This window comes from Heloderma suspectum, chromosome 1, assembly GCF_057233095.1.
Source record: "Heloderma suspectum isolate Gila_16-S chromosome 1, 16-S_ref, whole genome shotgun sequence".
NCBI classification, from domain to species: domain Eukaryota; kingdom Metazoa; phylum Chordata; class Lepidosauria; order Squamata; family Helodermatidae; genus Heloderma; species Heloderma suspectum.
In genome coordinates, this window is record NC_139458.1 from 410,945,173 (window position 1) to 410,967,294 (window position 22,122).

Here is a 22,122-nt window from a genome sequence, read left to right on the forward strand (position 1 = left end):
CCGAGTGCCGTTCCGCCTCCAGTCCTCTTGGAGGAGAGGTAAGTGGTCCCGATCCTCTGCGGATTTCTTTGGAATCCGGCCTCATTTGAATCCTCAGCAGATTTCTCTGACATCCCTATACTGTTGTGTTTTTCATCAATGGAAGTTTCTAAACAGCCCACAGAGAGCATGTTACAGTAGTCTGAGTAGGGTTTTGTTGGTGCATCTTCCAAATCACGATGTAGAACAGGGCTGTTGAGGGTGGAATTCCATTCAGTGGGTGGAGCTGAAGATAAAAGGGGAGGAGCATAAAATACCAGCATATTTCAGTTTAAAGCTCTTACTGTCAGTAACTAAGTCTTAGGAGAAGCATTTCAACATTGTAGAATGGGGGAGAATTGCACAAAATCTGGGAAACCATCAAATAATTGGCAGTTGGGGGAAAGGAGGTGGGGGAAGGGGAAAGGGGGCATGGCCAACTGGGGAATCCCAGAGGGCTGGATTGGAACACAGGTGCGCTAGTTTTGGCCCCCAGGACCTGAGTTTCTACACCCCTGATAAAGAAGAATGATGCTCCCCTCTCCCCGGAGTTGTGTTCACCGTTGTTTTTTGAATAATGCCCAAAACTATGGGTCAGAAGTTGGCAGCCCTTGTGTCAAATTTGCCTCCAGTGATCCACCCCTCAAAACATGAGGGTATATGAACAACATCTGTGGTCATGTATCTTGGTAGCATTTCAGAGGGGCCCCATGGCAATGCTAGCTGGTGAACAGGCCTTTAAGAGATATACACAAAAAGGTGGAAAGCCTTTTGTAAGTAGCCACAGAGAATACCTTTTGGGAACTCCCCTGCAAGGAAAGGTTGCAATGTTTGGAAGTATTGAGTTTAGAGAAAAGGTGCATGAAGGGATACATGGTAGAGATGTATACAATTATGCATGTGTGGATAAATTGGATAGGGAGTCAATTCTCTCCCTTTCTCATAATACTAGAGCCCAGGGTCATCCCATGAAGCTGAGTGGTGAGAGATTCAGGACAGAGAAAAGGAAGAACTTCTTTACACAGCACATGGTTAAACTATGGAATTTGCTACCACGAGATGTAGTGATGATGGCCATGGAAGTGGATGGCTTCAAAAGGGATTAGACAAATTTGCTGAGGATAAAAATATCTATTGCTACTAGTTATGATGGCTCTATGTTACCTCCAGTATTCAAGGCACTATGTCTCTGTATAGCAGTTGCTGGGGAACATGAGCGGGAGGATGTTGTTGCACTCATGTTCTGCTTGTGGATTTCCATTAGGGCATCTGATTGGCCACTGTGGGAACAGAATGCTGGACTAGACAGGCTTTTGGTCCAACCCAGCATGACTCCTGTGTTTGAATGTTCTTAACCATCTCTCTCAGGCAGCATCTAAGGTTCTAACCATTTTCTTGCCTGAGGTTATGAATGCTTTCAACAGCACCATGGGAAGTTAAATGTTTGCTAGGCGCCTCTTTTCCTGGCATGGAAATGCAATAATGGGGAGCCTTGCCTGTTGAATTTCTGCCTGTTGTGCAGCTGTTAAAGGCATTCAACCTCTTGCCCAGGGGGGAAAAAATGTAACCATCCTAGCTGTTTCCCTCTGACTGGCCCTGAGGCATGCTGGAATGACTGTAACCCAGAGGGTGGCCATTTAAAGTGCTTTTTTCATTTACACTATGTTTACACTGCATTAGGTTAATGCTCTTTATTCTAGACCACCATGGGAGATGTCCCAAAGTGAAATGCTTTAAATGGCGCTGAAGCATTTAAAACAACAACAAAACACTAAGTGGTGTGGACCCTTACTGGTGTTACAATGTTATAAGCCACTTAAAGTGCCAATGTGTGAATACAACCTAACATTTTTCGCGTGTGTGTGCGTGCGCCCTAGGATGCCCTATGAACATCAGATTTCAAACATTCAGCCACTCCATTCCCAGAGGCAGCTAGAGATGTGCTAAGTAACAATAGCTGAGAGACGAACGCCTGTCTAGCACAGCAGACTAAATTCGCGTTTTACACATTGCTAAGATGATCGGACCGCTTGAGAGAAAAGGCTTATAACACAGTGCTCATATAACAGATTGTTGCCTTACTCACACCGAAAACTTACCTTGCCTGGTTTTATGTTCTATTTTGTATCTAAATTGTTTTATGTTTATTTATTGTAGGCCGCCTGGAGAACTTCAGGTGCTTCCCGATGGAGAGCTCCTATTGCTTCCAGTTACAAGCCTTGAGCAGCTATCCCACCTTTTTCTACTTAATGGATTTTCTGCAGTAAGAAAAAAGATGGAAGAAGCTGTGGGAAAACATAGGAACTGTCAGGATTCCTTTAGCCCCCACTTTATTTCAATGCCGAAAACAAACACAGATGAGAGGCTTCAGTCTACAGCTTTTAATCCATTACTTCACAGGGTCACACAGATGCAAATTCTCAGTGACTCTCTCAGTCTACAAAGGAATGCCTTCAGGGGAATTCAAAAGGAAGTTACGAGAGTTGCCCGCCATTTGAAGAGGAAGGCGGTTTCACTAGCCTAACTTAATGGGGGGAGGTCCCTCTCTCTCGTGAGGCTTCTGAATGCAGCTTCTCATGCAAGGCCAATCCATGTAGACCGTCTAAGTTCCACCCCTGCCTTCTCTCTCTTTGCCCTGTGCCTGTGTCTGGCATCTATTAGCTCAGACTCCCCAAACCCCACCTCCTTCTGTTCTCTGTCTCTCACAGCGGTGTGTGAAGAGGCACCCTCATCCTCAGCCAGCTGGGTGTTTGTAACCTGAGAAGCTGGCCTAGTCACGTTTGGACTAGCCTGGGAAAATACCTCCCCCATGTCTGGTGGTTCTCCTTCAGAATCCCACTTCCTGCGCTCAGAAACACCCCTGACAGGAGGGTTATGTGTAGGGATGTCAGAGAAATCCACAATGGATTCAAATGAGTTTGGATTTCTATGAATCCAACCTCTGGATTCTGCAATAGACTGGCTTTTTCTGAGTCACATAGATTCTGTGGGCTTGCAGACTAGTTTTTTCCTTTGAGGGGTTGTAAATTTGCATGTGTGCTAATGCACATTAGCACAAGTGCAAATTAGCATTAATGTGAATTAGCACGAGTGGAATGAAATTCTTGTTGTTGTTGTTCAGTCGTTAAGTCGTGTCCGACTCTTCGTGACCCCATGGACCATAGCATGCCAGGCCTTCCTGTCCTTCGCTCTCTCCCAGGGCATGCTCAAGTTCATATTCATTGTATCAGTGATGCTATCTAGCCATCTCATCCTCTGCCATCCCCTTCTCCTTTTGTCTTCAGTCTTTCCCAGCATCAGGGTCTTTTCCAGTGAGTTTTCTCTTTGCATTAGGAAATTCTTGTACATCCCTACAAAAATCTGATTCTTTCAATGAGTAGATGATGGAATGAAAGACAACCGACAGTCCATGAAACACAGATGGAATGGATTTAACACAATCTGTACATCTCCAGTTCTGAATGGAAGATATCATCTGGACCCCTGTAAAATTCTGTGAATTAGGCTGGCTAATGCACAAAGAGTCATCTGGAAACATCCTAAAGGTAATGGGATGGCATACAAACATCAGAAAGAGGGAGGGAGGGAGGGAGGGAGGGAGGGAAGGAAGGAAGGAAGGGAGGGAGGGAGGAAGGGAGGGAGGAAGGAAGGAAGGAAGGAAAGAAAGCTCAGTGGATGATCTTGACCCAGTCACTATCTCTCAACCTTACCTACCTTACAAGGCTGTAGTGAGAATAAAAGTAGGGAGGGGAAAACCATGATTGCTACCTGAAGTGACAAAGGAGAAGATAAGCATGCAAGTAGGGATGTTGGAGAAATCTGCAATGGAATCAAATGAGTTTGGATTTCTATGAATCTGACCTGCAAATTCCATAGTGGACCAGCTTTTCCCAAGTCACATGGATTCCATGGACTTGCAGACCAGTTTTTTTTTTTTTTTTACTTTCCAGAATTCTATGCAAATTTAGTCATAGAAAAATGCATTAAAAAAAACCACTGGCTGAAAATGCACATTTCCCCCTTAGGCTAAAGCATGAAAATGTGCATTTGGGGGGAATTTGCGCATTTTCACAAGTATGAATTTGTGCAAATGTGAATTTATGCAAATTCAGGAAATTGGAAAAAACACATTTCCACCAATGAGCAGACGATAGAAGGAAAGGCACCTGACAATCCATGAAATGCAGGCAGAACAGATTTTAGAAAATGTGTACATCCCTACCTGCAATAGAATCACCTTGCCGACAAAGGTTCGTATAATCAACGCTATGGTTTTCCCAGTAGCAGCGTATGGCTGTGAGAGCTGGACTATAAGGAAGGCTGAGCGCTGAAGAATCGATGCTTTCGAACTGTGGTGCTGGAGAAGACTCTTACGAGTCCCCTGGACTGCTAGGAGGTCCAATCAGTCCATCCTAAAGGAAATCAACCCTGAGTGCTCATTGGAAGGACAGATACTGAAGCTGAAGCTCAAATATTTTGGCTACCTAATGTGAAAAGAAAAGTCACTGGAAAGGACCCTGATGCTGGGAAAGATTGAAAGCAAAAGGAGAAGGGGACACCAGAGGATGAGATGGCCAGAAAGCATCACGGATGCAATGAATATGAACTTGAGCACATTCCGGGATAGAGCGGAGGACAGGAAGGTCTGGCGTGCTATGGTCCATGGTGTCACAAATAGTCGGACATGACTGAACAACTGAACAACAACAACGCCTGCAATAGATAAAGATTCAGAGGGTACTGTGTTTATATATGCATATACCAGAACCTTGGTGGGAGGCATATCTATACTATGGATAAAAAAATCTTTTGTGCCCTCTCCTTTTGGACCGCAGGGAAAAGTAGTTCCGTGGGTCAGATCTGTTTCTTAGCACTTTTGCCAGATTGCAGTTCCCAGAATTCCCGGAATGAGGAGCAATGGCAGTTAAACTGGTATAAAATTGATTTACATTTATACTGCAGATGTGCCTGCTTTGAATTATGTGTACATCACTTCCATATTCTGTGTTACCTGCCCAGGAGCTTGTTGGTGGTGGCATAAGGAGCCCTTTTGATGTAACATCCCACCCACCCATTCTTCAAGACCAGTTAAAGCTGTAGCATAGGAAAAAAAGAAGTCCATGGTGTCACAAAAGATGAATGCAGCATGTATTGTTGACAAGAATTCACTGTATTTCAAGGGAGCATTATTCATTATAATCTGTGTGTGCTAATTGCAAGTGTAGCGTGATTGGTTGTGTTCTTTATATGCTATGTGGTATTCTTAAGTGTGGGATATGTTCTTAGATCGGAGCAAGGGACAGTGCTGGCTCCAGGTTTTTGGGTCCCTTGGGCAAGGTATCCTCAATGTCCCTTCCCTCAGCCAATCATGCTTACCCTTGGCACCAGTAGGGGAGATTGTTGCAGGTGGGTTGGTTAGTACCTGGAAGCAAAAAGCTCCTTAACTCAGGAGGAGAGGGACCTTCACAAGACTGCTTCTGAAGTTAGTTTTAAGCTGGTGGTGTTATGGAGAGCCCCTACTTGAGTTAGGTGCAGGAGCCATGTGCAACAGCTATGACTGTGTTTGAAGCTCCTGCTTAAAAACTTTCCTGCATGAGGCTGTTATTCCCTGTTAATCCACTGCATCTACTTTCTGTTTCATTGCAGCATTGAGATCCGAGTACTACACGACAAGCATTTCCTTTCCTGCCTTTCTGCTACATCACCTCTATGTGGCACTGTGGTATACTGGGATCACGCAATTGCACAAGTGGAAAAGGCATTTTCTTTTATTTTCACAAATAACGCCACATTTTCCCTGCCCTAAAAAAATGCACGCAAAGTGCCACTTCAAAGTAGAAGCAAAACTGGAGAGTCACGACATCATCTGAAGAACCTGTAAACAACTGTGAGGAGTTGTGTGAGGATGAGCACACAATAAATGCCTTGTGCAGGAAAGCTCTTGGTCAAGGTGCATAAATTTTGTTTATGATAAAGGGCTTGGGCTAATGTTAAGTAAAATATTATAAATAGTAAGGCTTTAACTGGGTTGGGCAGGGAGATCCTGAAAGAAACCTACCAAACATTGATTGCCAACTATGCCTGCCAGCTAGGTTAATATAAGATCTTAATAATAACTGTTTAATTGGTTAAGAAGAATAAGAACTTGATTTTTTATTTGAATAAGACTATGCTAGCCACTATTTCTGTTACGTTTTAATCACCCTAATGGTATTGTATGTTATATATCATATCTTGCTTATGTCATCACTACAAAGTTTTGCTATTCTCTAATACTGTTTGAGCAATACATATATATTCGGTGGTACCACTTTGTGTTATCTGGCTTGAGGGATGTTTCAGGGACCATTGCCCATAACTCAATTCTTGAAGCCCAGAACATTTAGCTGGAATCTATAAATCTGTTACTGAGTGGGGTCTCTCCATATGGCCACAGTTCTCTCTTGGTCAGGTGAGTCGCAGACACACCTGTTCAGGTAAGGGGCACAAACTAGTTGGATGGTGTGGAGATGATTCACCCTTCTTAACGGTGGAGCGTAGAAGAGGTTCATAAAATTGGGAGTGTTGTGCAGAGAGTCAATAGTAAAATAATATATTTTTTAAAAACCCTCTCCAGCCAAACACAAAATCTCAGTCGTTCCCATTGAGATGGCAGAGGGTTAATGCAAGGAGTCTTGTGGTCTTCCAGTCATTATTGTTCCCTCCAAGTGCATGATAAACTTCCTGTTTTTGCACTCTGCCTGGGCCACATGTTTTAGGACCCATGCTGGGCCCATGCTTCTCACAGGACTGCATTCAAACTGAGGTATTGACTGAGTTCGCGTGACATGACAACCCATCCTGTGAAATAAGCCATGTGGTGTAGGTTGTTTTCGGACCAACCCATGGTGAGCCCGACAGATGGTCAGGTTGATCGTGAGTTGTTCTCCCTTGCCTTCACCCTTGGTCCTGGCAGGTATCCCAGGGGATTTGGCAGCAGAACCTGTCTTGTCTGCCGCACGTCCCCCTGGCTGTATATGTATGTATGTGTGCGTGCGTGTGTGTGTGTGTGTGTGTGTGTATATATCTATATCTATATATCTATATATATATCTCCCTGATAATATGCACAAATGTTCCTGTATTTTTAATTATAATTTTTTGTTCAGATTTTTGAAGTTCTGCAAGTACACAACTCCGACTGTCCAAAACAGATAGGCTCACCTTGTCTGATACCTTGTATGTTTCAGCTGTCAAATATACAAGGCAACTGACAAGAGGGGACTGTATATAGGCTGACGTTATAGTCTTTGACAGCTGACTGGTGGGGAAAAGGAGTGCAAGGTGATCCCCAGAGCTTTAAGTATTGCCCTGACCCTTAGGGATGCCCTGCTTTGGATCCCCACTTGCCCAAGCCCCCTTTATTTCATAGAGATCTACAAGCCAACCCCTTTTCTCTCCCTTTAGTGCTAACTGTGGCTACATTTGACAGCTGTCAAAGGAACTGTCAAAGGTTGTCATGGTTAGTGTGAAGGGGACTGAAAAGAGGGTTGCATGTAGATCTCTGTGGAAAGGAGAGTCTATGAAATTCAGCCCCAGCTTGAGTAAATGTGGAGAGGGAAAAATAAATTTTAAAAGGGGGTTAGTGAATGAGTGACAGCCCCTCCAGAGTGCCACTTGTTCATGGGTGAGATCACTCAGCAAGAGCGGCAAGGGTTTCTGCTGATCTTGCTGAGTGGCTTGCTCACCAATGCCCACGACCTATGATGGGTTGGCAATGCTGGGTTCGGATGACACACCAATCCATTGTGGGTTCAAGTACCCCTACAACAAGCCATGGGATGTTAGGGTGGTTTACACGCAAGCCACCCTGCAGGAATTGGTTTGGGTTACCACAACATGGCAACCCAACATGGCTTGTCACCCATGATGGGTTGTCGTGTTGTGTGAACCCAGTCATTCTTTAACACAGTGCATAATTAACCTATGGAACATATTGCAACATGGTGTTGTGATAGCTGGTGGCATAAATGTTTGGTTGTTGTTGTTTTTTAAAGCATCAGATAAATACAAAGAGTTCATGTTTAAAGATGGGTTCAGGGCCTAGACAGATTAAAGGCCACCATGCTGGATGACATCATCTCTTTATTAATATTATGATCTGCCAATGAGAAATCTGGTGGGTCACTATATGCAACAGTGCCAATATGGAGCGGAAGAAGTAAGGGAAAGGGAATCCTCCAGAAAAGTCTCAAGGAGTTTTTCCCTTAATAAAAACCCATGTTGAAATGTGTTTGGGATTCAATTGGTGAAGCTGTTCCTATTTTGTTTTGGGATCACTGTATCAAGTTGAATCACTGGTGTAATTTAACTTGACCAGTCTATGTTATGCCCATTTATTTGGATGTTCTTCTAGAGTGCAAACTTATCCATATTTTTTTTCTCAGTACCATGCTGGGAGGTTGAAAAAGATACTGCTGGTGTGTGGCAAAACCAAGATCCTCCATCATCATCATCTGTGTAGTGCTTCCAAGCGTTTAAAGTGATATCTAGTCATAATCCTTATAACAACCATATAAGGTATGTCGAAGTTCTTATCCCCCATAATGCAGATGGACTGAGGCTGAGAGAGAGTGGCTTGCCAAAGGCCACTAAGTGAGTTCATGGCAGATGTGAGATTTGAACTGGGGCCTTTCTGAACAGTAGCCCCTTAGCTGCTGCACTATGATCAACCTCATAGAAACATGGGAACCTGTGGATTTTGACCCATTCAAGAATGTTATCTGGGACCCCATAGGTTACATTCTTGGGAAGTCAGATGGGTTTTTACATTCTGCTGTGTAATTTTACTCAGGGGAGTGGGCGGGAGGGAGATACAACAAGGATTTCATTACATTATTAAGTGGCTGCGTACAATTCTAAAAGGCAGGTCGGTGGCAACAGGTTGCTGTGCAAAGAAAAAAATCATTTGCATGAAATAGCAAGCATTGAAAGTGCTACTGCTGTGTTATTTATCACAGCAATGTTATATAATAACTACTCACAGCAGGGCATAAACCTAATAAATGTGTATTTAAGTCAGCTAAAAAGCACATTCCTAGGTAAGCATCCATCACTATAGAGTCAGACACGTTATTATGCATAGTGCTAGATAAGCACGTGCTTCCTTATGTCCTTTCTCATGCAGTGAGTATACAGACTAAAGCACCCATGGATTAATGGTTAGCTTCTTGCTTTTCTATCTATTTCAGTGGTTGATACCTAGCAGAGTCCTGGAGATAAATTCTCTGTTTTACCAGCAGATGGCACTGAAACTTTATCTTCAGCAAGCCTTTTTCTACTAGAAACAGAAGACCATGCTAGAGTTGCCTTGAGAAACCTGAAACAACTGTACTGCCCTGGCCACTTGCTGATTCCAATATGGGCAGGTTAGTTGGACCTTCTAATGAAGGCTGGAAATAAAATTGTATAGGGGAACATGCAGCTTCTAACAAAGTTCAGAGTGGTTTTGCTGGCCATTGGCTTTCCCAATGGTAGAAACTGAAACTTTGTGATGAAAGATGGGAGATGGGCTGGCCTGAGACATTTTGCTGCCTGAGGTGAAGGACAAGATGTCCCCCACCCCCATTCAACCTACAGAAGCTGACCACAAGAACATAGGAAGCTGCCTTATGCTGAGTTAGACCCTTGGTCCATCTAGCCCAGTGTTGTCAGCACTGAGGGGCAGCTGCTTTGCAGGGTCTCAGGCAGGAGTTTTTCCAGCCCTATCTGGAGATGCCGGGGATAGAACTTGGGACCTTATGCATCCAAAGCAGTTGCTCTTACCACTGAGGCACACCCCCTCCTCTTATGGGTCACTGTCCGCTGAACCTTACTTCAATGTGGGTGATGGGACAGCCTCCTCCATTCCCCTAAGCAGGGTAGCTTCGGGGGTGTATGGCAGGCCTCACTCTGTCCTCCAACAGAAGGGAAGGTCTAGGGGGCTGCCACTGTTGCCCCCTCCACAGCACCCATCAGCTGCCCCCTGAGGCAATTGCCTCAGTTCGCCTAATGGCAGAACCAGCCCTGGAGGGTGGAATCAGAGGGACTATAGCACAGTGGTAGTTAGGGATGTACAGATTTTGTAAAATCCATTCCATCTGCATTTCGTGGGTTGTCGAGTGCTTTTCATTTCATCATCCGCTCTTTGATGGAATCAGGTTTTTTCTAATTTCCTGCATTTGTGAAAATTCACATTTGCACAAATTTGCATTGTACAAATGTGCAAATATCCCCCAAAATGCACACCACCACCCCATGCACATTTTTATGCTTTAGCCTATGGGGGAAATGCACATGTTCAGCCTTTTTTAAAAAAAAATGTTATGTATTTTTCTATGACTAAATTTGTGCAAAATTCTGGAAAGTTAAAAAAAAAAAAACAGTCTGCAAGTTGGCATAATCCATGGGACTCAGGAAAAGCCAGTCTGTTGTGGAATCTGTGGGTGGGATTCATAGAAATCCAAACTCATTTGATTCTGTTGCGGAGTTCTCCGACATCCCTAGTGGTAGTAGGTATGTGACTGAAGGCCTTTACCTGAGGCTCTGGAGAGTCATTGCTAGTCAAGAGTCAATAATACTGGACTGGGTGGATAAAGAGTTTAATGCACTATAGGACTTTCTTTGCTCCCTATGAGATCTTTCCCTATGTTTTAACTAAGGACTTCCCTTTGCCAGCAGCATTATGTAGGGATGGGGGAGAAATCTGTTCAGTTCTCATTTTAATGTAAACTTCCCTAGTTTTGCCCTTCCGAACCAACATGTAAAAGGAAATGCAGTTATCTTTCACAACTCTCCCATACAAAAATGCATATATTAGGGAAACATGCACACAAAGATGCATTTATTAGTGAAAAGCACATTAAAATGCATTATATTAAACTTGCTTGGAAAATATGCCTAGTAGGCAAAATTGCTTACCAAAATACATATACCAGAAGAAATGAGCACAACAATGTGTACAGATTTTCATGAGAATTTTTTTTAAAAATTCAAAATTCAGGGTGAACGGAATTTAAGATGGGGGGAATTCTCAAAGTTTGGGATGAACTAAACTTAAGACTGGGGAAATGAGAAACAGAAAGCAACTAAAATTGACAGACTGATCCTTTGCTAGGGCCTATGCTTACATCATGTGAATAATGAAGTGGTCTCTTCAATGAAAACTTATCCAATGAATCCATTACGCTTTCAGGTGCTGCAAAACTCTTTTTAAGACGATCTTTCCATGTGTGCTTGCCCTGGTCTTAACAATGCACATTCCAAAAGTGAATTTGATACTGTGTGTACAGTATGCATATACCTTGCCCTACCAGTTTCTCTTCTACCATTGTATGCGTAGGGATGTCACAGTAATCTGCAACAGAACCAAATGAGTTCAGATTTTCATGAATCCAACCCACTTTTCACCTGCTAGCTGGATTCTGCAGACTGGTTTTCTAAGTTTCCTGAATTTTGCACACATTTTATCATAAAAAAATACACAAAATAAGAAAACCTGGCCAAAAATGTGCATTTTCCCCACAGGTTAAAGTGTGAAAATGTGCATTTGGGGAAATCTACACATTTTCACACGTGAAAAAATGCGCAACTGTGCAGTTGCACCAATTTGGGGGAATCTGATGCCTGCAGTGGGGGGCAATGGAACGAAGGGAGCCCGACAATCCATGAAATACAGACAGAATGGATTTTATACAGTCCGTACATCCCTAGTTATGTGGCACTTCGTGTGTCCTTTTCAGCCATTATTATACTAGAATGGGCATTTAAAGCCCTTCATTGTCACCAATGGAGGCCTTTTTAAAGCCTCACTTGCAGTGTAGGAGGGAGGAGGGGAAATCCCTTATCTCCAGTCGCTGATTGGAGATAAGGGCAGGAGCTGAATGGGGACCTCCCACGGGCTGTATTCATCTCACAGGCTCTCCATACCTCTCTTACATGACAGGAAGACATGTTCCTACATGTTCTTACATGTTCCTAGGAAGCAGGATTCAGCCAACTGCCTTTGCCATGCTTCCAATGCGTGGGAACATGTTCTGTTGCAAGGATTTCATTCCACTTGCAGTAATGCACATTAGTGCAAGTGTGAATTAGCACTAATGTGTATTACTGCAAGTGTGAATTTGCACAAAAGTTAAAAAAAAAAGGTCCACAAGTCAGCTCAAGACAGGTCTGGGAACAGGAACTGTATAACAGAGGAGGACGGAAGTCAAATGATCCCATAAAGGTCAACTTCTATGAGCCAAGATTTCTGCTTTTGTAATTGATATGTAATACTGAAGAAAGGATCCTTCTTCATGCATTATGATGCTCATGGATGGGCCACTCATGTGAGTTGTTTACAATCCACATCTTTGGTGGAAGGTTAACATATGGATTGCTAGCGATTGGCTTCTTCCTCTTGGAAGAATATCTGTGAACATTCTGTGATATAGTGGTAGTTCATCCAATGGCTTGAGGTGAGGGTAGGGATGTACAGATTGTGTAAATTCCATTCCATCTGTGTTTCATGGGATGTCAGGTACCCTTTGTTCTGTCCTCTGTCCATCAGTGGTATTGGATTTTTTTTTTAGTTTCTAAGTTTGCACAAATTCACACGTTAAAAAATGTGCAAATCCCCCCCAATGCGCATTTTCACACTTTAGCCCATGGGGAAAATTTTTCACATTTTCAGCCAGTTTTTTTCGCATATTGTTCTACCACAAAATTTGAGCAAAATTCCCAAAGGTTAGGAAAATGGTCCACGAATCCACAAAATCCACCCAACAGGGAAGAAGCTGGTCTGCTGAGGAATCCATGGGTCAGATTCATAAAAATCTGAACTCATCTGGTTCTGTTGTGGATTTCTCCAACATCCGTAGGCATCCAAGTACGGATTGTTTAAAATCCATCCCCACTGTGTTTTGTGGATTGTCAGGTGCCTTTCATTTGGTTGTCTGTTGATCAATGGACTTTGATTTTTTGTGTTTCTGAATTAGTGGAAATTCGCATTTGCGCAAATTCTTGTATGCAAAAATGACCACATTCTCCCAAAATGTGCAGTTCCACACTTTAGTCTATGGGGGAAATGCACATTTTTGGCTGGGTTTTTTATTTTGTGTATTTTTCTACATGAAATTTGCACAAAATTCAGGGAAGTTAGAAAAAAACTGATCCGCAAGTCCATGGAATCCAGCTGACAGGAAAATGATGGTGCACTGCGGAATTCATGACTCAGATTCATGAAAAGCTGAATTCATTTGGTCCTGTTGCAGATTTCTCTGACATCCCTACATCCAGGCCAAAAGTGTGAGAGAGGCAGAGATCTTAGAGAAATGCACAATGGATTCAAATGAGTTTGGATTTCTATGAATCCAACCTACAGAGCAGTCTGGCTTTTTCTGAGTCATGCAGATTTTGCAGACTTGTGCACTGGTTTTTCACTTTGTGGGGGGATTTGCACTAATTTTCACTAACTAATGTGCATCACTGCATTAGTACAAGTGCACAGTAGCACTAATGCAAATTAACACAAGCAGAATGAAATTCTGGTTAAAAACATCTGATTCAATCAATGAGTGGATGAGGGAATGAAAGATGCCTGACAATCCTCAAAACACAGTTGGAATGGATTTTATAAAATCAGTGCAACCCTAAAGAGAGGTAGTTTTTGGCTTGTTGTATTGTCTATTCTGGGATCACTACAGCAACTACACCTTGAAATAAGTTTATATGGAAATGGATCTCTCTGTAAATACACACAGAAGAAAAGGCCAACCATTCCTGTATGCGTGTGTGTATACTTCCACTCTGCTGTTGCATCTAAACTAATTTATTTACTGATATAACCCTCCTAGGACATCTGGAGTGAGGCCACCACCTTCTTTAATGTATGATTGGTACTTCTGAATGAGCCAACATTATTATACTGTTGGCCATGTAGTGTATTAGCTGTATCGGGTAACAGAAATGGTGCCATGTAATGTACTGTAACGGGATATGCTTATAAACACTGCGTTTAAAGGCCTATGCTCATGACCTTCCAGAAGATGAAGGCAAAAATTATTAATTAATTACTTTAACTTAGCCATGTGCTTTCTTTAATCAAATGCTGAATGACAGGGCTGGGGGAGGGGGGAGCTGCTCCAGACAGCTAAAATCAATAGATTTGCACCAGTGATTCAACTCGCCCTGAATGTGGTATTGTGAATAATTTTTTAAACAGGGATCTTTATCTTCCTGGAGATAAAACTCTTGGAGATAAAACTGTACCAAATCCATGCATTTAAAGCAAGAATGGGAAACATGTAGCCCTCCAGATGTTTTGGCCTACAACTTCCATCATCCCTCACTATTGGCTATGGCTTGGGCTGGTGGCAGTTGCAGTCCAACATCTGCAGGCCCACGCATTTCCCATCCCTGCCTGCCTTAAAGGATCCCACCTAATTCGAATATGCTTTTGTACAATCCAGTTTTCAATGCTACCTGTGGAGAAATAAGGATCGGGGTCCAATAAGCCATAAACAACATTCTCAGTGCACAGTAGCCTTTGAGGGCACAATCCTATGCATGTCTAGGCAGAAAAGAGACCGGGGCATGCTAGGAGTTGTAGGACTTTTTCTTTCTCTCTAAACATACATGGGATTAAATAAATAAATAAATAAATAAATATCCCACCTTTCTTCCATTGGGGAACTCAAGGCGTCTACATGTGGTTCTGAGGTAGTCTCCCCTCCAAGCACTGACCAGACCCAGACCTGCTTAGCTTCAGCAAGGTGGCTGCCTCATGTGCCTTCAGACCAGGCCTGAAAGCACATTTCATTCCTCTTTTCCACAGCTGTTCCAGGCAACCCCTGAAAAGCTGCTCCTGAAGGTTAGAGGGCCTCCAGAGTAGGGATGTCAGAGAATTCTGCCACGGACTGAAATAGGATCGAATTCCCTTCAGTCCGTGCCACAGAATCCTCTGCGGAACGGCACCATGAGGTCCTGTGGAGCCAGCAGTCATGCAGCTTTTTTTTCATCGTCTGCAAGGAGTCGCGGAATTTTCGTAAATAAAAATGCAGTGTAGTATGTTCCGATAATAAATATGTAAGTTTTTTTTAAAAAATGTATTGTGCTCACCGCCTTGTTTGTGGGTGTTCTTTTTAAATTGAAATCCTCTGTCTCCGTTTACTTTCAGCCAGAACACTTCCTTCTTCCTAGGAGCTTCCCAAAAGAAGGCTGTCTTAGGTGTGCCTGAACGATGAACTCTTGTTTAAAGCAATGCTGTTTGAAAGAAAAAAAAAATCTTTTAAAATGACCATGCTGGTCCTGGAGCGGCATGGTCATTTTAAAAGGTTTTTTCTTTCTTTAAAATAGGGATGGCGGAGAATTCACCACGGATTCCAGTGAGGCTGGATTGTTTAGAATCCGGCCCCCCAGAATCCGTGGCGGAACAGCCTCCTGCCCCCCTGCCCCCCCTGCGGAATCCCCCCGGGACGGCACTTACCTGGGGCGGATTCAGTGGTGGCGGATGCGGCGGCGGCGGCAGCGGCAGCAGCTGGTCTCCTGGCTGGCTGCGGCAGGGCTGCTGCAGCCACCATTGCCGTCCTTGGACCGTGATAGGCTACGTAAGAATTTATGTAGTCAATCATGGCTAACGTCAACCCCCCCCCAGAAACGCAGTGTACGCAAATGGCGGTGGCTACGGCGGCTGTCAAGGGCTACTTGGAGGGCTGTTAGTCTAATCCAGTAGCCAAGTCCAGACACAGACAAAAGGACTCTTTTCAAAGCTTTATTCTTCTTTTACAACTTAACAGCTCTACAGGTAGCAACTAGATCTGAGCAGCAGCATCCCTATGCCCTAAGTTAGAACAGTTGGTCCCCGTTTGAAAAGCAATTACTGGCAGACCCCTGAATATAAGGACTAGGGAGAATCCCTCCCCTTTTCCCTTGGATCCTCTGGGCGCAACCGTTCTTTGAGTGCCAACTGGGTGCTACACCTCCTTTCCGCACTCTCCATTTGGCGCCGCTCTCTGCGTCTGCGCCGCGCATCCAACCAGTCTGCTATCAGTGCTGGGTCACTCCCTGGACTGCTTTCTAATCTAGGAATGTGGATGGGAGGAATCTCTGTCAGCTGCGGGCCCTGGGAAAAAGGGGCGCGCTCCTCTCCCAGGAGCGACTGCTCTTCCTTTGAATCAGAACTACTCTGGGATTCTATGGGCTCAGTGTCCACCCTGACAGCGGCCGCCATTTGCATTCCCTATTTTTCGCCGGCTTATCTTATGTAAATATTTACGTAAGATAAAACGATGAAAAAAAAGGGGAACGCAAATAGCGTAGTGGACGCTATTTGCGTTCCTTTATTTTTTGCCATTCTAGCCTACGTAAATATTTAGGTAAGATAAAACGGCAAAAAAAAGGGGAATGCAAATAGAGTAGTGGACGCTATTTGCGTTCCTTTATTTTCGCCGTTCTGGCCTACGTAAATATTTACGTAGGCTAGAACGGCAAAAAATAAAGGAACGCAAATAGCGTTCACTACGCTATTTGTGTTCTTTTTTTTCGCCATTTTATCTTACGTAAATATTTACGTAAGACAAGTTGGCGAAAAATAGGGAATGCAAATGGCTGCCATTTGTGTATACTGCGTGTGTGTGGTTTTTTTGACGTTAGCCGTGATAGGCTATGTAAATTCTTATGTAGCCTATCACGGCTGTCTAGCTGGATGTAAATGGCGGCCGCTATGGTGGAGCAGAGCAGAGCCAGCCATCGAGGATTCCGGGGGAGAGGACTGGATCGCCTCCCCCCCGTCGAGGATTCCGCATGGAGGGATGGAGCAAAGGTGAGTTTCGTACATCCCTACTTTAAAACAGTGTTGCTTTACACAAAGACTTCATTGCTCAGGCACACCTAAGATAGCCTTCTTTTGGGAAGCCCCGAGGAAGAGGAAGTGTTTTGGCTGAAAGTAAATGGAGACGGAGGATTTCAATTAAAAAAAACAAAGTAAATATTTACAAAAAATAGCGATTCTTACGGAAGTTATGTAGACTCACAGAGACAGCTGGGCACTGGAATTATGGTTTTCGGTAGGGATTGATCTTCGTAACTTTCGGAGCGGAAAAAGAAGAGGAGAATTCCGGGGGCTTGTGAATAGCAGAATGGAGCACTGGCTGCAAACTGCGGAAGTCAAGCTGCACGGAAGGTACCCAATTTGTACACCCCTACTCCAGAGCAGCATTTGATGCAGCATGAGGGACTATGGTGGGAAAGAGAAACAGGCAAACAAGCAAGCAAGCAAACTCCAAAACCTTCCCCACTGTGTGCTTATGGAGGCACTTTTTGTGCACGCGTGGAGCTCATTGGGTCTTAGCGAAAGTCTCTAAAGCAAGACAGGGTGCATTGCATTGCATTTCCTTGGGCAGCATTACATGCAAGTAGTTCTAGAAGGACTATTTGAGTGACAGACATCTGATCATCATCCTTGTTCTTCATTGATCTTGTGTTACTATTAATTTGTCATTTTTTAAAATTTATGTTTTCTGTTTTTCTGTTCTTCTATGTTATGGCAGGGATGGGGAACCTACGACCGTTGGTCACATTGGCTGGGTCTGATGGGATGCCCCAGCTCCTGTGCTCTGGCCTATGGCAATGCAATAAAGCTAATGAGGGCACTACCAAAACAAATGAATTAATTCAACCAGTACTCCTGCATGGGTGCATTGTCTCCCTCTAGAGCACCTTTCCCCAATCTGGTGCCTTCCAGGTGTTTTGGACTTCAGCTCCCATCAGCCCCAGCTAATGTAGCTAGCAGTCAGGAATTCTGGGAATTGGAGTCCAAAACATCTGGAGGGCACCACGTTGGGGAAGAGTGCTCTAGGTTTTGGAGCTGCTGAGATTAAAGTGGGAACAAACCAGTAGGGTCAGGACCAGGGATGTTGGAGAAATCTGCAACGGAATCAGATGAGCTCAGATTTTCATGAATCTGCTCTGTGGATTTCACAGCAGACTGGTTTCCCCCCTTCAGGTGGATTCCATAGACTTGTGGACTGCTTCTCTAGCTTTCCCGAATTTTGTCATAGAAAAATACGCAATAATAATAATAAAAAAAACTGGCCAAAACTGTGCATTTCCTCCCATAGGCTAAAGTGTGAAAATGCATATTTTAGGAAAATTTGTGCATTTCCACATGTGTGAATTTGTGCAAATGTGCATTTGCACAGATTCAGAAACATCCCCCACACACACACATGCACACTGTCAGTGGGTGCTGGTTGGCAGAACAAAAGGCACCTGACAATCCGTGAAACACAGACAGAATGGATCTTACACAGTCCATACATCCCTACTTGGGACTGTTTTCTTCCAGACAAGTTTGGGAATTGAAAATCTAAATCAGAGGTCTGGACTTGGATGCTCAAAATCCAGGAATGGCCTCTCCACCAGCCTTCCATGGCATGTGAGCTCAGCTCCATTTGTGTGTGTGTGGGGCGGGGAGAGAGATTGTGGGAGAAGTAGAATGGATTGGTTAGGACAAGTTTTCTCTCTTTGCCCACCCTTTTGCAATCATTCTTGGCTTACCTTGGCCTCCTGCCATTTCACCGGGGAGCCTAGGTCTGTGGCCACTAGTCAGAGAGGGGAAACCACTGCTTAAAGCAGCCAGGGCTGGAGAACCTTTTTCCTACTGAGGTCCACATTATGTCAGTTGAAACCTGTCAGAGTTTGTTTTAAAAGTGAATATTAAAACTTGGAGGCACAATCTAATCTTTCCTCTCCCTATAGAAGGAAGAGAATGGGCAGAGTCAGCTTTTCTCTTCCTCTCTCATAATACTCAGTCAAATCAGGACTAGAACCCACCACCACCACCACCACCACCACCACCACCACCACCACCACCACCACCCATTTATTTGTATGCCACTTTTCCAAGATAAAACCATGCTCAAAGCCACTTATAGCAATATCAGACCAAAAAAATTACATAATAAAATACAACATTTGCCAATAATTCGCTAATAATTGCCAATTATAACAACATTGAAGTAGTTATACAGAAACATATCACATTAATAAATATACAGCAAGATTGAACAATGCACTAAATTAAACAATTAGAATGAATGGGTGGAAATTACAAGGAAGCAGATTTCAACTAAACATTTGGTGAATAAGAGCAATTCCACAGTCTCCCTCTGGTGGTGGTGGGCTCTCCATCACTGGGGGCATTTAAGCCAGTGGAGGCTGGTGGCTCCGATGTCAGTGGGGCATTGAATCTGCACCGGGTTTCAGTCAGAACTCTAAAGGGGCTATCCAAGGTGTTTCTCGGCAGTAGCCATTCAGGACAAACAGAAGTTATTTGTCCACTGAGTGTATGTGGAACTCCTGGCCTCAAAATGCGTGGTCATGGCTGTTAACTAGCTTAGGTGGCGTCAACAGAGGGTTAGATCAGGGGTGTGGAGCCTTTTTCAGCCTGAGGACCACAGTCAATTTCAGAGAAGCACTTGGGGGCTGCATTCCAGTGGTGGCGGGGCCAAAGGTAAATGGGGTGGGGCCAAAATGTCAGCATATTTTAGCTTAAATCTCTTACTGCCAGTAACTGTCTTTTGATGGGGATTTCAGCTAGGGCTGTGCAGGGACCCCTTGGCTCGGGCAGATTCGGGGGGCCCCCGACCCAACTCAGCCCTGAACCTGAAGTAGGATTTGGATGGCAAACCCTGCTTTGGGTCCCCCCCCCCGACGCCCCCACGCAACCCCCCAGCTCCTTACCGGGGCCGCCGCCTCCTCTGCCACAGCCTTCACCTTCTCCGCCGCCACACTACCACCTTCTCTGCCTTCTCCGCCACCGCCGCTGTGTTCTCCTCACTGCCACCGCCACCTTCTCTGCCGCCGCCCACCACCATGCCACCTTCGGTGCCACTGCTGCTGTCTTCTCCATCACCACCTCTGTCTCCGCCGCCACCACCAGCTCCTGAGGCCTGGACACACAGCGACTTGTCTTGTTGCAGGGAGTCGCCATTTTTAAAATGGCAACCTCATGGAAGTTCCAGGAAGTTGCCATTTTAAGAATGACAACTCCCTGCAAGAAGAGTCGCTGCACATCCAGGCGGCAGTGGGGAAGGCAGGTGGTGGCGGAGAAGGAGGATCCGGTAAGGAAAGCTCTGAAGCACACCGAGTGATTCGGAGAGCCCCCAACCCACTCCAGGTTGCTTCGTGCCCCCTCCATTTCACCTCGGAAGGGGCACAAAGTGACCCAAAGCATCCCACTTCGACTCAGGGTTCAGGCCTCAGGCCAAAGCGGTGCACAGCCGTAATTTCAACCTTTTAGAAAGGGGGAAAACTGCACAAAAGCTGGAAAACTACTGAGTGATTGGTGCTGAGGGAAGTGGGCAGAGCCAGGGGAAGCAGGAGGGACAATCTGGGGCCTGGAGGGCTGGTCTGGGGCCCCCAGATGGCCAGATTTGGACCTCATGGCTGACTTTCTGCAGCCCTGGATTGGATGGATTCATTGAAGATATCCAATGTTGGCCATGACAGCTGGATGAAACCTTGAGGTCTGGAGATGCTGCACTACTGAACACCAATTCCACGGGTGGAGGCAAACAGCAGGGTAGGTCTGTTGCCTTACCAGCATCTAGATGGTCGTTGAGGAAAATGGTTGGAGGACAAGAAGGGGGTGTAAAGTGGGCTCCATCCCAGTGGAGGGAGAAAGCAGGAAAGGCAAAGGATCTCCATCCAGTGCCGGAAACCCTCCCTGCCCTCCTCAGCCCCATTGTCGCTCACCCTGCAGCTCACATGCACACAGCCCCACTCTTCTGTTGATCAACCTGTCTCAGTACAATCAGGGAGCAAGAGGGGACATGTGGCACTGGCCAGCCTCTTCACCCTTCATGCATAGCCACGTTGTTCCTCCAGCTTCCCTGTCCTCCACACCTGCGCTCTCCCTGTGTGGGTGGTTGTAGAATCTGGATCAGGCTCATAGTTTTTGGCCCAGTCTGCACTAGTCACATTTTTAAAAAGTAAGGACATAAGAAGAGCTCTGCTGGTTATCTGGACCACATTCTGTTTCCCACAGACACCCTCGTGTCCTGCTTATGGACTTCCCATATAGTGATCTCTCTCTTGTTCCCCAGTGTCTGGTCATTAAGAGGCCTGCTGCCTCTGACCCTGGAGGTAATATACAGGGCTGATGTCAAGGGAACACATGGTAGAGCACCTGTCAAGGGCCCTGCCAGGGTCCCCCTTATGGCCTGGACCCCCTGAGCAACTCCTTAAGGATCTCTTGCCTCCTTAAGAATCCTACCTTCCTCCTTTTACCCTCCCCTTTTCAGGTTTGGACTGCAGATTGACACTCTAGACACAGGGTTTAACCACGAAACAGTTTACTGGTAAATTAAAGCAAGCAAATCACAACTAAAGGTATTTACACAATAGAGCAGACTGATACAAAAGGCCTTAAAATAAAATAAATGTTGCAAAATGCAAGTTCCGTTACCCTAGCTGTACTTGGACTCCTCTAGGCTCTTCCTGCTCCCTCTTCAGGCTCTGGTCTCCCCAACTCTGTACTTACTGGATCTCTCACTCTCTTTTTATACCCTCTTCCCTCAAAACCAAAAGTACTGTTTCAAACCTGAAGAAATGAAACTTAACTGGGGAAATGAAACTGAAATTTAACTGGGGAAATGAAACTACTCCTCTCAAGGATACCCCTTCCCACCAAAAACCTCCAGGCCTCTAGGCCTGACCTTTTTCTTTTCCTTGCCTCTGTAGACCTCAAACCTTCACAGGCCCACACCCCAGCAGGAGCCCACTGACAAGAGCCCCTGGAGCTGCTGCTCCTCTTCACCTGCTTGTTCACTGGCCTCTCCCTTTGGCTCAGACAATGGTGGTGATGAGAAGGAGAAGCAGAAGATGCCACTGCTTACTTGCTCACTGGCTCTCTGCCTGTGGGGTGAGAAGGTAGACTTACTGAGAGAGAGAGGGCCCATTGAGAGTATCTTGCCAAGGGCATTCAAAAACCTGGAGCTGGCACTGGTACTATATAGTCATCATGACTAAAGCCATTGATAGCCTTATCCTTTGTCAAATCCCATTTAAAGCCATCTAACCTGGTGGCCATCATCACATCCTATG

At 44.9% G+C, this 22,122-nt stretch overlaps 1 long non-coding RNA gene across 4 annotated transcripts; it reads left to right on the forward strand.

The window, feature by feature from the left end:
• The first annotated feature begins 450 nt into the window (after nt 1-450).
• On the forward strand, nt 451-19,461 carry LOC146360149 (uncharacterized). 4 transcript variants are annotated; one of them, XR_014786941.1, is made up of 6 exons: nt 451-2,281; nt 3,352-3,563; nt 5,665-5,968; nt 8,445-8,577; nt 9,249-9,425; nt 17,086-19,461. It is a non-coding gene; the product is annotated as an uncharacterized LOC146360149 (long non-coding RNA). The 4 variants fall into 4 exon arrangements; XR_014786940.1 differs by having other exon boundaries at nt 451-3,563; XR_014786942.1 differs by lacking the exon at nt 3,352-3,563.
• Nucleotides 19,462-22,122: the final 2,661 nt, after the last annotated feature.